This window comes from Aquila chrysaetos, unplaced genomic scaffold (genome assembly GCF_900496995.4).
Source record: "Aquila chrysaetos chrysaetos unplaced genomic scaffold, bAquChr1.4, whole genome shotgun sequence".
Lineage (NCBI taxonomy): Eukaryota > Metazoa > Chordata > Aves > Accipitriformes > Accipitridae > Aquila > Aquila chrysaetos.
This window is the reverse complement of record NW_024470382.1, coordinates 605,522-620,870: the sequence shown is the minus strand read 5'-3', so window position 1 is coordinate 620,870 and position 15,349 is coordinate 605,522. Positions and strand designations below refer to the sequence as shown.

At 48.3% G+C, this 15,349-nt stretch overlaps 1 long non-coding RNA gene across 1 annotated transcript in view; it reads left to right on the top strand.

Annotated features, from left to right (window-relative positions):
• The window catches only part of LOC115337799, a 5,366-nt gene extending 1,914 nt beyond the window's left edge, over nt 1–3,452 (top strand). Inside the window, exons 2-3 of the long non-coding RNA XR_003922245.1 lie at nt 1,571–1,573; nt 3,341–3,452. This is a non-coding gene — a long non-coding RNA (uncharacterized LOC115337799). The remainder of the gene's footprint in view (nt 1–1,570; nt 1,574–3,340) is intronic.
• The last annotated feature ends 11,897 nt before the right edge of the window (nt 3,453–15,349 follow it).

The following is a 15,349-nucleotide window of genomic DNA, read 5'->3' as shown; positions in this document are numbered from 1 at the left end:
TCTCTGTCTGTCTATAGCCAGTTGCTATTTTTTTTTTCTCACCACCTCTCTGTCCCGCTCCTGTACAAGTAAGGAAGGAAAATTACAGTACGGCCACGTAGAGCGTGTGTGCGCGTGTGCAGGGCTGTGTACCTAGGAAGCCTCGTGTTGTCAGAGCTGCAAGGCCCCAACGTGTTCTCTTAGGTGGAGGACAGTCCAGTGAGTGGAGCTACAGAAGAGGAAGGGAGGAAAGGACAGACAGATCAGGGAAAGAAGTGCCTGAACTCTAAATTTTGCCTGGCAGGGCAGAGAGCAGGAACTCCGGCGAGTCCCGGGCCTGGGGTCATGTCACGCCTCTTCTGTGTCCCCGTCCCTCCCTGCCCCGCCCCTTTCCCTCTGTGTAAGTTGTTTTGCTCCCCTGTTGTCACGTCCCACCTGTGGGGAGGGGGGAAGAGACCGAGATTTGCAAAACCCTCCGTGTGGATTAAGGTGAGACTACACTAAGGTCCATACATAAACACCAACTTCGATGGGAGAATTCTATAGAACAAATACTGGAATTAGAAAATACAGGCAGGGAGTGAGAGAAAGAAAGAGGAAGGAAAAAATAGTGATGGACTAAAGATAGAGAGGGAGGAATAAAAAATGGGGGCAGGGGGCTGGCCAGAGAGTGATGGGGAGGGACCAAAAATAGCAATTCTGGGCAGCTGCCCCCATTTCTTGAGCACTCCCCAGGAACTGCATTACTGGGAGCCTCAAGAAATGTGCTGCCTGCAAAAGCCCTGCCTTGGGCCCACTCCTGCGCCCTAATATTGGTGACAGTCATCACCTTGCAGAGTGTTCAGGACTGGGGAAAAAAAGGCCAGCTGGGAGGAAAAAACTTACCCAGCTGCTTTTTTGTTTGTTTGCTTGTTGGTTTTGCTTTTAAAAAATACTGCTTCAGCTCTAAAGACCACCCGCAAGGAAGAAGGAACCAGGCGTACCACGTTGGACACATTTAAGGCCCAAACCCGTTCAACAGCCACACAAACCACCGCTCACTCACGCTGCACACACTCCACCACCTGCCTGCAGGTACAGGCAGCCGCCCTTGTTTTTTGAGGTTTCTTGAGTGCTCCCCAGGAGTGGCACCACCAGGTACCTCGAAAAACCATGCTGCCTGCAAAAACTTGAGCACAGCTTAATTCTGGGCAATTTTTCCTCTTTTTAGGCCTGCTGGTTAAAGACTCATGTGTCAAGAGGTGGCTCAGGACCACGCCAGGGCCGGCAGCACTGCTTTCTGAATCCTGTGGCAGCGATAGGCAGAGGGACAGGTTGTCAAATCCCAGGGCCGGGTACGCGTGCAGGGCGTCAGGGTCAGCCCTGCCTGTTTTTTCCCAGTGAAGCCCCAGCTGGTGTCGGCCCCGTGCTGCAGCCCTGGGGCAGAGTCTCAAGGACCCGGGCATTTCTGCAGGCGCTGCACTCTGCTGGGCCCCACCGCCGGCTGCCCTGGGCTTCCCGCGTTCTCTCTAGCTCTGCTTTCTGCCAGCGCAGGGTGCATGGCAGAATGGCTTGCCCACTCCCCCCAGCCAGTCCTGACCCACGTCTGCAGCTCGTACGTGGTGTCCACGTCACACAGCTGATTTGGGGGTGGCAGGTCTCTTTTGTGGCACCAAAAGAGGGAATGGGGGCAAAGCAAACCCTCATTGCTGCTCTTTGATCTTGTCCGCAGGGAGAGCAAGAGGAGACGTACTGTCTGCTGGAGAGCATCCTGCACAGAGGTGACAGCCAATTGCACGTGACAGCAACGCTGGGACCTGCCTGACAGCAAAGGTGCCCGGTGGCCGCAGAGCAGCCCAGGTGAGCTGGTTCTCTTGGAGGCCACCAAAGCAGCCTTCCTCCACCCCTGGTTTTGGTGAGATACGGAGCAGCGCAGGGATGTTTCTCAGGCATCCAGGCCTGAGGAGGGCTTGCCAGTGCCCCCATGAGAGATCCTCCTCCCAGGAAGCACCTCCTCGTAGAGCAAAGGCTCTCTCCAGCCTGGGTACAGGTGCCCCACGCGGTGTCTCAAGGAGGATGGGGTCATCTGCCTGGTGGCTCTGACACAGAAATGGTGAGCTGAAACCCCGTAGTCATGGCTGGCCGGTTCAAAGTCTCCAAGTGCCTCAGCCCTTCTCCCCAAGAGTGTTTAAGCCAGGCACTTTTTCAGGGTGTGACAGATGATGTCAAGCTGGATGCTGGTGGCATCCCGGTGGCTGTGTCCCACTCCCACTTCAGAGTTGTGATGTCTGAAATCTGGGGCCACCTGAAGGCCCTGGCAGAGATTTCCAGGGAGTTTGTGTTCAGTTTTTTGCTCTCTTAGGGCTACCATGTGCTAGTGTTATGGGATGCTAGGGTTGCAGTTCACTAGGGTTATGGGGTGGCAGGTTTATGGTATGCCAGAGTTGAAGCGAGTTAGGATTAAAGCGTGTTATTGTTATGGAGAGGATGTGGGTTCGTTGGCCCTGGGTTCCTGGCGTTAGGCTATTTTTACCTTATCTTGTGTTCTGCATGGTCTTTTTTTGTGCAGAGTCCTTTTTTAGCTTGATTGCCTTTTCAGGATTTGGATAGGGACCTTTGTTTTATGTGTGTTAATTCTGGTTGATTTGTTGCTGTTCTGGTGGATTGTGTTGTGTTTCCTGTCTTGAAACCAACATTTCTGGTCTAATATGTCTACAGCAGGTTGGGCAGTGGCAGTGCTGGTGCAGTCTGACTCATTTCTGGTGGGTTGGTAGGTAGGTAGGTATGGAGGACTTGCGGTTCAGGGAAAATGACTGCCAGATGACTGACAGGCAGTTCTGGGGAGAGGTGAGAGGACTTCTGGCCCATAGGTAATGACTACCAGAGCACTAAGTGTACTTCTGAATTTATGTGGACTTCCAAATTCATGGTCATTTCTCCTGCCTTGAGGAAGAGCTGTGGGAAGACACCAGCCACACGGAAGGACAAGGTGTTTCCCAAGGGTACGTGGCTCTTTGGTTTTTGCTTATGAGTAAAAAAACCTGCAGGGAGGCTGCTATCGTTAAGTTTAGTGACATTTTGTAAAGCGCTGGACTGAGTGTCACGTGACTTGAAGCATTGCTGAAAAAATGGTGGAGGTTTGTCTGCGTGTTGTGGATGCTTCGGGTTTGAACATCTGCTCGTGGTGGTGACTTCACGCGGTCCTTGGCTCCTACCTCAAGGCACAATGTGTGCCTAGGGTGAGGTTCATCATCCATGATAGTGGACGTGAATCCACATTTCAAATAGATTTCTTGATCATTTTGGATTTGGGGGGGACAATTTCTCGCCAGCTCCGATTCGATCATCCTTGGTTTTGCCTCTTCACATGGCAGGTGAAGAGCTCGTAGGAGGAGCAGGAGAAGGGTCGTCACTGCTGTTTCCACGTTGGTCGCCTGTACTGGACTTATCAGGGTTATCTTCCATCTGCAGTTTCTTTGCAGGCATTTCTTTAAGCCACTTGTCTGTTTTGTGAAGGGTAGTGGACTGAATGGGAGACCTTTTGTTCCTCATTTGTGCCTCAGAGTTTTACCTGTCATTTTTTGTCTGTTTGTTTGCTTGTGTCCTGGTTTCGGCTGGGATAGAGTTGTCTTCCTAGTAGCTGGTATAGTGCTATGTTTTGGGTTCAGTATGAGAAGAATGTTGATAACACACTGATGTTTTCCGTTGTTGCTAAGTAGTGTTTATACTAAGTCAGGGATTTTTCAGCTTCTCATGCTCAGCCAGCAAGAAGGCTGGAGGGGCACAAGGAGTTGGGAGGGGACACAGCCAGGGCAGCTGAGCCAAAGTGGCCAAAAGGGTATTCCATACCATGTGACTCATGCCAGTATATAAACTGGGGGGTGTGGGGCTGGGAGGAATTGCCGCTTGGGGACTAACTGGGCGTCAGTCGGTGTGTGGTGAGCAATTGCATTGTGCATCACTTGTATATTCCAATCTTTATTATTACTATTATTGCAATTTTATTATTGTTATTGTTATCATTAATTAGTTTCTTCTTTTCTGTTCTATTAAACTGTTCTTATGTCAGTCTCAGCTGGGTTTAAACCACAACAGCTTGTTATTTGCGGTGCTTGGTTTAAAAAGCTTATTGTAGCTCTCTGGATTTCTGTCCTTAAAGGAAGTCTCTAGGATTTCTACCCAGGAGTGAGATGTCCAGAAAGGACTGTTGTCGTTGTTTAACCCCAGCCAGCAACTAAGCACCACGCAGCTGCTTGCTCACTTCCCCCCACCCAGTAGGATGGGGGAGAGAATTGGGGGAAAAAAAAAGGAAAACTCGTGGGTTGAGATAAGAACAGTTTAATAGAACAGAAAAGAAGAAACTAATTAATGACAATAGTAACAATAATAAAATGACGTTAGTAATAATAAAAGGATTGGAATCTACAAAACAAGTGATGCACAATGCAATTGCTCACCACTCGCTGACCGATGTCCAGTTAGATCCCAAGCAGCAGCTCGCCCCCCCTCCCCCAACTCCCCACGGTTTATATACTGCACATGACGTCACACAGTATGGAATACCCCTTTGGCCAGTTTGCATCAGCTGTCCTGGCTGTGTCCCCTCCCAACTTCTTGTGCCCCTCCAGCCTTCTTGCCGGCTGGGCATGAGAAGCTGAAAAATCCTTGACTTAGTATAAATACTACTTAGCAACAACGGAAAATATCAGTGTGTTACCAACTGAACCCAAACATAACACTATACCGGCTACTAGAAAGAAAACGAACTCTATCCCAGCCAAACCCAGGACAGCTGTCCTTGTACACTGCTGTCAGCCTTCAGTCTAGCGAAATGTCTGTTAGTGGTGCGTTTAACGGTAACGTAACTCAAGTGCATCTTAAGTGGGGACCCTTTAGAGTAGAGAAGAGAATGTGGGAAACACTTCAATGATATGCATCTAGTGAGGATGCAAGTACCTGCTTTAACCTTTTTTAGGTTGTTTTTGCATTCTTTGGCAATATCTACTTAAGAGTCTACTTCAGCAAAAGACAAAGAAATCACTTCTGATTTCTGTGTCTGACTAAAAGAACTAACGTGATCATACAGAGAACTGATGTCAAGAGCCATTTTTTGGCATTACTGGGTATTGCATCTGACTTGTCGTGCTTTCCCTGTGTGTAGGGTGGTGGTTTGTGCCTGGCACTGATCTGTGCTGCCGGGTCCGCATCCCTGTTGGTTGCCAGATGCAAGGCAAAAGGCTTATCCTCGTTAAAGTTTACTTGTCTAATTTCAGAAAGCGTCTACATCGACTCAAAAATGAAACCCCTGCTAATCTCTTTGTGCACTGGTAGAGAAGCAGTGGGGGGTTTTCAGGGCAGTGCCTATGCAAGAGCCTTTAGGAGATCCTGTCCCTTGACTGTCAGATGGGGCAATGAAGAGTTTGAGAAAGTGATGGGTGTTTTGGTGTTCACCAAAGCAGTTTTTTTTCTTTTGTAGCTTATGTTTCTTATGTAGGAGAGCTGTGCGTCTGGGAGGAAAGACTGCGGGTGGAAGGGAATGTGCTTAGTTACAGGTCAAGGGAAGGTACAATAAAGATGTAAGGAAGGGTCAGCATAACTATTCAGAGTTTTGGTTGTTTGAATGTTGACCTGAACTTTTACCGAAATGTATTTGCTTGCACTTTTCTTCTCTTTGAGTTCACGCGTGGGTATAGGAAAGAAGGTAGCAGATGTACATGCTAGATAAACCCCCTCTTTCTTGTCAGCCATAAAGGTGCCTCTCGGCTGGGAGCCTGAGAAGGACCCCACATAAGAATTCTTGATTCTTTATATGCAATCTTAAGGCTACTCACGTATTCATTTTTAGAGTCTAAAAAAACCTCTTGGCTTTGGCCATGAGATCACCTGTTACCATTCACTTTCGAGTGTTTGTCCACACAACTCCCACGTGCAAGCACGCTTAATGCCTATTTATTAGCTATTTTATTAGCTATTATTTTGTTGCAACTTTGCCCCTTTCAGCTCATTTCTGTCTGGTCTCTTCTAACAATAGACCCACTTGCATAGGCAAGGTCACTGTCGGTCAAGTTCTCTTGCACGTACCTTCAAAGCCATCTTCACATAGGAGCTTCTTCTTACGTAGCATAATCGGCTGGTCAGCTTTTTCACCAGGCTAGTTCAAAGCCTGCACAACAGGCTGCGACTGCTGCCTGCCAAGTTTTCTTTATATCCCACAGGAGCTCGATGGTGGTCAAGCCATTTCTAGCTTTCCTTGGGAGACAGGGAGGACCAAAGCTCTTGTATCACAGCTTGGCTTGGTCGGGATGGCAAACTGAAAAGCAGGTGGTGGCCCCAGACGCATCTTTCCTGGGCTGTGAGCTGTGCAAAGGCCAGCAGAAAGCTCTGGGAACGCTTGGCACGTAGGCCAAAGCGTTCCTGCTGGTACCCCAAGTGTCAGCAGCCTGAGCCCTGGCATCTGGAGACCGATGTTTCACGCCAGCAGGGCAGGGGAAGGTAGAGTTGCCTCCTCTCTGACAGGAGACTGCCACGCTTTGGAGGGGGGCGGTCAGACCAGGCGCCTTTGCTGTCTTCTGGCCTTCATGTCGTTCTTGTGCTCCTGGACAGCCCTATCTCTGTTGGCAGTCTTTCATAAACAGGGGTTTGCAGAAGTGGAAGTTGTTTCTCCCTCCTGGTGGGAGCACTCACTGGGGCTTTGTTGTCAGAGAAGCAATGGGGAGCGCTCCTGGTTGGATGCAGCTCCCTTGGCAGATGCTTGTGCTCGTCTCTCAGCCCCACTGGTGCCTTCCCCCCACCCAAGCTGTGCTGCTGGCTCTTGTGAAATGGAAGTACGGAGGGAGGGTGGTTTGACCACAGCTGGGAAGTTCCAGTCAACCTGTCAGGGAAGTTTTCTTCCTGGTTCTTGCAGTTACAGCTTTTCAAACAACCTGGCAAAGAAGTTTTCCAAGGAAACGTGACTGAGGGAAGCGCAGGGATGAGCTCTCATTGCTCTCTGTGTGGATTGTGTCTGTCCTCAGCCAGCATGCAGTAGCTTTCAGATGAGGAATGGGACTATTCCAGGCTGAAGAGGGCAATCAGGATCCAAACTCGGGGTTTTTTTAAGGCAATCAGGTGAAAATGTGTGGTCGGAGCCTTCTTGGTCGCTTACTGTTTGAATTCCGTGCTGTCCTCTAGTCTGAATCTTGCAGTGTTTTTACTGAGGCGTAAAAATTAAAGGGAGAAAGCAGATTGTCCTCACCCACGTAGACACCTTCTCCCCAGCTCAAGGTGACCAGACAAAAATCTCTGGGGGGTGCGTTGTTTTATTAAACGTATATCAGATATCCAGCATTAGGGGAGCTGTGTACAGCGAATGCCTGCAGGTGCCTGGGGCTTGACCAGTGTCACCTGGAAGGGAAAAAGGAAAAAAAGGTGACCATGGGGACTTGTTTCCAAGTATATTTATTTGTAATTTCTCATTGTCCATTGCTGTATATGTGCCTCGGAACATTTAGCTCGCAATGCTTCCTCCTCTTCTCCCCGTCTTACTCCGCCTGGTTGTCTTCCTCCACCACCTGTTCCTACTCCTCTTCATTGTCATTCTTTTACCCTTCTTCTCCTCCTTCTGTCTGTCCTCCTGTTTGTTGTTGCTCTAGTTGTCCTCTTCCTCTTCCTCCCCCTTCCTCCCACTCCTCCTCCACAACTTCACCCTAATCCTCTTCTCCTGTTAGTCGTCATTCTCCTGTTCAGCCTCTTGTTCATCCTCTTCTTGTTTCTCATCCTCCTTCTTCTCCTCTTTCTCCCCCACCTCCTCCCTGCCTCCTCTTTGTTCTGTTCCTCTTCATCCCACATGTCATCCTCCTCTTGCTTCTCTTTGTCTGCCTCCTCCTCCTGTTCCCATTCCTCTTCATTCTCCTTCTCCATTTTCTTCCTCTTTCTCCTCTTCCTACCCTCTACCTCCTCCTCCTCCTTCTTGCCCTACTCCTCTTCCTCCTCTTCTTTTCTCTTCTTTCTCATGTTTGTTCTCCTCCTCCTGTTCTGTGTCTTGTTCCTGTGTTCTGTTCCCCCTCCTGCTCATCCTTCTTCTCTCCCTATTTTTCCTCCTGCTCCTAGTTCTGTGCCACCTGTTCCTTGTGTTCCTCCTCCACCTCTTCTTTCTCCTCCTCTTCCTCCTCCTCATGTTCTTCCTCTTCCTTCTTTTGTCTCTCTTCTTCCTCCTTGTTCTCATTCTCTTTCTATGTTCCTCGTCCTCTTCATTCCCTTCCTCCTCCTCCTGCTGTCCACCAGTTCATCCTGTTTGTCTTCTTTCTTTTTCTCCTCCTCCTGTTTGTCCTTCTGTTAATTCTCTGTGATGGGGTCATCACAGCCTGGTTGGTTGGGTGTCTGGGACTCAGTGATGGATCAAGGGATTTGATTCCCCATTTAGAAATGGGTTTCCATGTGCCCTTTCCTTGTGCCAGCATGACAGAAATGACAGGCTGACAGTGGGGGTCTTAAAGGGTTTGTGGGTTAGAGAGAGCAGGAAAATTAGCTCGTTCCACTGGGCATCCAGTGGGTACCTGCCCATTATTAAAGTCTCGTTATTTCAGTGCTGTTAGTTTTGGGTACATAGGGCAGGTGGAAGACCCACGTGGCTCCGTGAGGTTCACACCATTCCCATCCAGTTTGATGTGTATCAAGGCAGAAAGCCTCTGCCCCATGGGAAGGGAAGGTGTAATTTTCATTTCCTCCACAAATTAGCCCTCGGATGAGAAGAGGGAAAAAGTACTGTTTGATTTTATAGACGGTGCTCTACGTGCTGCTGCGCTTCCCAGTTGTGTGCCAGGGTCATCACAACCTGGTTGGCCAGGTTCCTGGGACCTTTGAGGCCCATAAGGAGCTAAAAAATCAGCCTGGCACCCAGGAACCTTGAGGCTGATAGGGAGCGGGGGAAGAAGTCTGCCTGGTGCGCGGGACCTCCAGGGCCTGATGCAGAGGGGAAAGGGGACTGATAAGTGACCAGCTTGGTCACAGAGCATGGCTGTTTGCCTCATAAAATGGCATTCGTTTTGCTAACCGTCCTACCAGGTGTCAGGAGCATGGGGGTACCGGTCACAAGTGCAATTGTGAATTGCCTTTCTTAAGTACTGGGACGGCAGCAGTGCAGGGCCCAAGTACCAGGTTAGGCTTGAGGCTACTGCTTTTACCTTGGTTCTCCCAGGCAAAGCACAAGCGGAGACGTATCCCTGCCTGCAGCTTCTCTGAAGGGAGTGCAGCAGCTCTTGCCTGTTCCCAAGGCGCTGGGTGGCTCCAGCCCATACAGCATCAGCATCGGTATAAACTGTGCTGGCTCCAGCTTCCAAGGCTCGGGTGATGGCTGGGACTCAGCTCACTGGGCAGAACATTTTATTTCCTCAGTTAAGGAAGTCTGTTTTTTCATCTGCAGAAATGGCTGTGGATTTACCGAACCAAACACCATTGTTCAAGTGGGCACTCGAGTCTGTAAACCATACTCCTTAAGTATTCCTGGGGTTGAACGGGGGAGCATCTTGCATAGGAGAGGGTGGTGCATCGCTCTCAAATTCTTGCGGCAGTCCTATTTGAGCGATGGTTTCAGTGGGAGTCCTTCCTGAACGATCATTTCCTGGGAGGACAGCGCGATGATGGAGGTAAAAGTGTCCCCCGCTGAACGGAAGGCTTCTGGGCCAGCCCTAGGGGCAATTCTTGGCCTTTGAGGATAATTTTCAGAATGGGGAGAGGGATACTATTACGAAAATTTTGCAGCTGGGCTGTGCTCTCCGAGGAGAGAGGCTAGGACACGAAGTATAGAATTACAAGAGTAATTCTCTATTCATGCGCATGGGGTGTCCCAGTCAAATTGGGGCACCCCGAATGTGGTTTTATACATGGTTCTTATGCCTTTCAAGCATTCAGGTACAACACGATTTGATCAATCGCTACTTAACACACACATATACTGCCGTTTTGCAAAGCAACTCTAATTCTGTGGTGTCACCATCCATCTGCTTCTTTCTGGATGTAGACGTCCCTGGAGTCAGTCTTTCTACAGTTCCTTATCTCTGATGCCAGCTAACAGGAGGTTTCACAGAGGAGTTGGAGGGGTGGGATGCTGGCGTGATCAGGGTAGTCCAGGGGTATCCTTTCTTCCTCAGGGTGGGGGCTGTCCTTCTCCTTCTTGCAATGAGAGATGCTTACTGAACCACGGCTATGCACTATACAATGTAAACCGTATAGATCTTCAGAAAGTTCATACGGTTTCATACTCTAAAGACTAGCTGATACAATATAGTCAGGGAATGAGATTTTTCCTAACAGTCCCTCCTTTTCTTTTGACCCTCAGGGTCACACTATTCACTATTTTAGTCGTAAGTCGAGTGCATAAGGTAATACGACACTGTAAACACACATATGTAGTTACAAAGCAAAACAAGATAGTGAATACAACAACCCACATCCTTTTAGTTCACAGTCCTCTACCTAAGTCTGGGAGCCAAGAGGTTAAGCACCCAAATAGATTTAGGGGAGATTCCTGCCTTACTTCATCTAGTATTTTTAAATGAGTCTTTCTCTTGTTTCTGTCAGTTTCATTTTTCTGGTCTTGATTTACATAAAAACCCCATCAGCTGTTATTCAGTAATTGTCACGGATGAGTGTTTTAGATCACTTAAAAAATCTGTAAAAGTGCGACTTAACAGAGTTCGATGGCAAAGGTTCACTCTGTTACTTCCTACATGGGAGAAACATACAAAGGAAGATCGTGTTAGAATCAATTTAGAATGATTTACACAGAGATGGGAGGTGTGGAAAGGTATCACAAAGGGAGACTGTGCTGTTGAGTCACAAGGTTCAGAGTGGACCCCCTTGCTTTCAAAACTCAGTGGGGAGTCTAGGTGCAGCTGGATCCAGACTTAGTCCCAGACTTGGTCATCAGTTTATGGCTTAAAAGACTGTGTGTGCACAATCAATCCTTATACCACTTAGTTAAGATTTCAAAGTTTAGCATGCTGTTGATCACTTAGCGATCCATTCGGGCATCTGGTGTTAGTTCGCTCTGAAGTTTGAGCCCTCGGTTTCCTGAAACAGGCCCTCGGGCATCGAGTCTTATAAACGTACATAATTTGACAGAGTGGTACAGCAGCGGGATCAGCTCGAGCTCGGTGCCCCCAGACAGAAACCCAAACAAATCCCTGGGCAATTATACCCCTACAGACTATTCAGCCCGCTCTTCATGTGATCTTTGTGCACCTTTCACATGCCCTTTGGTCCAATCGTGGTTGTGGTCTGAGATCTTCTGACACCTTACTGGATTCCTTCACTTTCTCCAGGCAGGCCCTTGTCTTCCCGAGCTGCAGGTGCTGTTGAGGGTTGTAGCCTTGAAGGCTCCTTATCATCTGATTTACGCTGGCTCGGGAGGCTCCTATTTTTACTAAGTAGGTACACGTTCAGTAAATCTCAGTGCAAGTTTACAGCTTGTGGCCTAAGGCTTCAGCAAATCCAGTTACTCATGCTAAGTAAATCTAAGTAAACAGCGTACTAAATCACACAACGTTATAATTCAAAAGTCATTCTACTCGTTCTACTTGAAACTTACTTATTTAAGGTCAACGACTAAGATCTCTTAACATTGAGAGTCATCCCTGCTCAAGGGGAGAGTTGCCTGGTGGAGCAGTCCAGTTGCCACCCAGGGAGAACTCAAATTGGGCTCATCCAACGACCTATTGTTGTTAAAAGATCTCATTGCTGGAGATTACTGCTGTGCAGCCATGCTGCCTAGCAGGGAGAGCTCAAAGAAGGCTCACTTAGGCCGTCATATTTATGGGGTAAAGTGGTTGGCTCATAGTGAAATTGCATACAATGGGAGAGGTATGCATAAGAGTCCTTGTACCCACAACTCTCTCTGTGCCACTCTGCTCCTCTGTGGGTTTCCTAGAGGAGTTCTTGGCCCGGCTACGGCTCAGGCTTTACCTCCTTTGGAGCCTGTACCAAACGGCTGCTGGTTTGGTTAAGGGGGGGTTCAAGTGCATCCGTCACAATAATGCACATACTCTGTCCTGTACTTCGAATACGTGGTCTAGGGGTGATCGATTCTGTATTACCATTTGTGTTAAAGGATTTTCAAACGTGGGTTTCTCTAGGTTTGCTTTCTTAACAACTCAGAGTTGGGCCACCACCACAGTGAATGGCGAAAGATAACTCAAAAACGCCTTCTATATATACGATTTTACAAAACAACATGCAATTGATGTTTTGTCGGAAGACGTTCTTGGTGTTCTTGCACGAACTCTCAGTTCTCTATTCTCCAGCGTTTCAAAAGTCCAGTACATTTTCCTGTCTCAGCCGATTCTTATTGTCTCGTCTCGGTTCTTCTGAAGTTAGTGGTCATAGGCAGAAGGTCTCCAGTCCCCACAGTCACTTATCTTCTTACACACCAAAGATCACCTTTGAATTTCTGAGAATCACTCAGGTTGTTCCAAGTAATTCATCTTACTCTAAAGTTAATCACTTACTCTTATCTATTCTGATGTCTTAGATCTAAGATGTATGATTCTTTTTCTGTTGATTCAGCTTGACTGGGTTTTAAGCCAGCAATGGTGAGGGCTACACAAGGGACAAATAAACAGCTTATGCATATTGTTTTATAAGCACCTGCATTCTATGAATCACATCTAAAGTAATCTCTAATCATTAGTTACATGTCTGATATCAATAGTCTTAGAAACAATGAGGCTTAAGGCCTAGTTCCCTTTACATTTGTGATAATAATTTGATTTCTTTTTGTAGGGCTGTAATACTCTCTGCGCTTTCATTGATGGCTTTTTCTAATCGTCTTGACACATTTGCAACAGCTCTTTGTAGTTCTGCAGCGCCTAACCCTGGGATAAAAGCTGTTACAGGCAGGTGGAACTTTGTGCCACATTCTATCAGTGGGCTGTAACACTTCTTCCCATAGATAGCAGTAGCTAGGAGCTACAGAGGCAGAAGAGATACAGGTGCTAACCTGCGTGGATGGTATTAATGCACTTAGAATACACTTTTCAGCTCAGGTTGAGGGTAAATCCTCAACTGCCCTTTCTCCACCTCTCCAATATTGCCCTGGTAGTTGTGTCACTGGGTAGTATAATCTTCAAATAAGTCTAAATCATGTAAGTTATTTCCTGTAAAAGGGTTTGCATGTGCTGGATTTGGATGTTCAGGTAAACGAGTAAGGTTTGGACCCAGAGTAGATGACTCAGAGCAATCAGGATCCTACAGGCCTGTGGTGGCAACCAAAATTGTATCATTATCTTTGGTTTGATTACAGCTTCCTGCAGAACACCAGGTTAATCTATCTGCAAATATCCACATTGTCTCAAGAGTCTGCAGGGCCTGAGAAACTCCATCCAGGAAAAAACTCTACAGTGTGGTGGATTATTAGAATAGGTTTTATGTTCGGGCTTCTGGAGAAACTCCCTTCCATGTTCAGTGGATGGGGTATATAGTAAGGTTTTGGAAGAATCTGTGAAGGAAGACCAATTGCCTTTAGACCTAGGAACTGATCTATGGAATGTTGCAGGCATAAGACTCCCCTTTTCATCTGTATGGTCCTAAGATGTGAATTGTCCATCTCTGTCCATTGTATTCATTTCAAGGCTCTGTTGGCATTTCCAGTTCCCAGCTGCTACAGAGTCAGTAAGCTTGTCAATAGGTTTGCTCTCCAGGCATACCCAGAGGTCTCCTTTGAGGCTAGTGACAAACCCTTCCTGGCGGAAGGGCCGTATGCTCACTTTCTTTGGTGCAAATTCATAACGTAGATGCCTGTCCTCGTACCACTGAGAATTCAATGGGACAGATACCCAGGAGAGTTGATTTCTGGTAGAGGATGGGCTTTTAGTGCATATCCAACAGTCGGGCTCGTCTGCCTCCGCTGCCGTACTGTGGACTGTGGCTATGGCCAAATTATGGAACGAATAGGTATAATCCATATTCCACCACAGGCTTATAAGCAAGGCTACCATATTAAAACCTAGGCTTCCAAATCACTAGTAACAGGAAAAACAAAGAGACAGAAATAACAAAAATAACTATCCCTTGGATATAGAGGACAGCACTGAAATCAAAAGGGTTTCCTGACTCTGGAAACCCAGAAGGCATTGAAAGATCTAAAGGAAGCAGTCATGGAAGCTCCCTCATGAGCCCTGCCAGACTACAAGAAGCCTTTTGTATTATATTTACATGGACAGAAAGGAATAGCCAGTTAGCCCAGAAAGGTCTGCAAGCTGTAGAATGTGACTCAGCAGAACTAGACCTTGTAATTCAAGGCATGATGTCCTGTGCTGGGGCTGTTGCAGCAGCAGCTGTGATGACTGAGAGAGCGAGGAACATTGTCCTGGGGCACCTCCTAACGCTGGTGGCTCATTCCTTACTCTTTAGCCCTCCTCTGCAGAATTCAAGCAGCTGTGGATGTGCCACAGTTCGGAAGTACATTGGTTTATGGCACTCAACCTCGATGGCCACTGGCTTCTTTGCCTGAACTCTCCATAAACGCACAAGATACACTCCAACGGCCCGAGATGTCCTCTCCCTTCACTGTCACTGCGGCGCGGGCAGCTGAGTGCCCCACGGCAAAACCCCCCAGGCTGTCTTGTCCTGGCTGGCTGCTGACAGGAGGGGACACGGGGTGGTGACAGCCTGCGGGGTGACAGGAGGGACACGGGTCAGTGACAGACCCGGGGGGTGACAGGACACGGGCCTTTTGTCGTAACGCACTGGGTCATGGAAGGCGCGGAGGGGGGAGTGCGGTGTTCCGTTGCAGGTGCACGCTGACATGCTGGCGGCAGCCTCTGCGGTTGGTGGCTGGTGAAGCCCTTGGCGGAACGCTGAGGCAGGGGTGCCCGAGTTACCCCAGCGAGCGGCCAGGACTGGGAGCGCTGCGTGCGAGAGAGGGAGCTGGAGGCCGAGCCGGGGCCGCGGGGGTCTGTCACGTCACAGGCCAGACAGACCAGGGAGTCGTGTTGAGTTCAGAATTCCCTCGGGCTACATTAAGGTGAAAGGACGCCAAAGGATCAGTTACAGATTTTATTCATGGTGGAAGCAAACTGAACTTGCAAGGTGTAACAACAGTAGGTGGCAGGGTGTCTCTCAACAGGAATTGGCATCAAACTACCTCAGTAAACCGTGTAACCCGTGGTACCCATACGCATCAATTCAGGGCAGAAGGAGGTCCCTCCTGTTGAGTCTCGAGGTTCAGAGCAGACCCCCTTGCTTTCTAGACTCCTTCTCAGAGGAGAGCCTAGGGGCGGCCGAATCCACTCCGAGTCCCAGACTTGGTCAGCAGTTTTATGTCTTAAAGGGATGAGGTGTAAGGATTATGGGAAAGAGAGAGCAAGACAGAAGGAGTAAAAGGAAAAGAGAAAGATTTCACTGGTCCTGGGTCCAG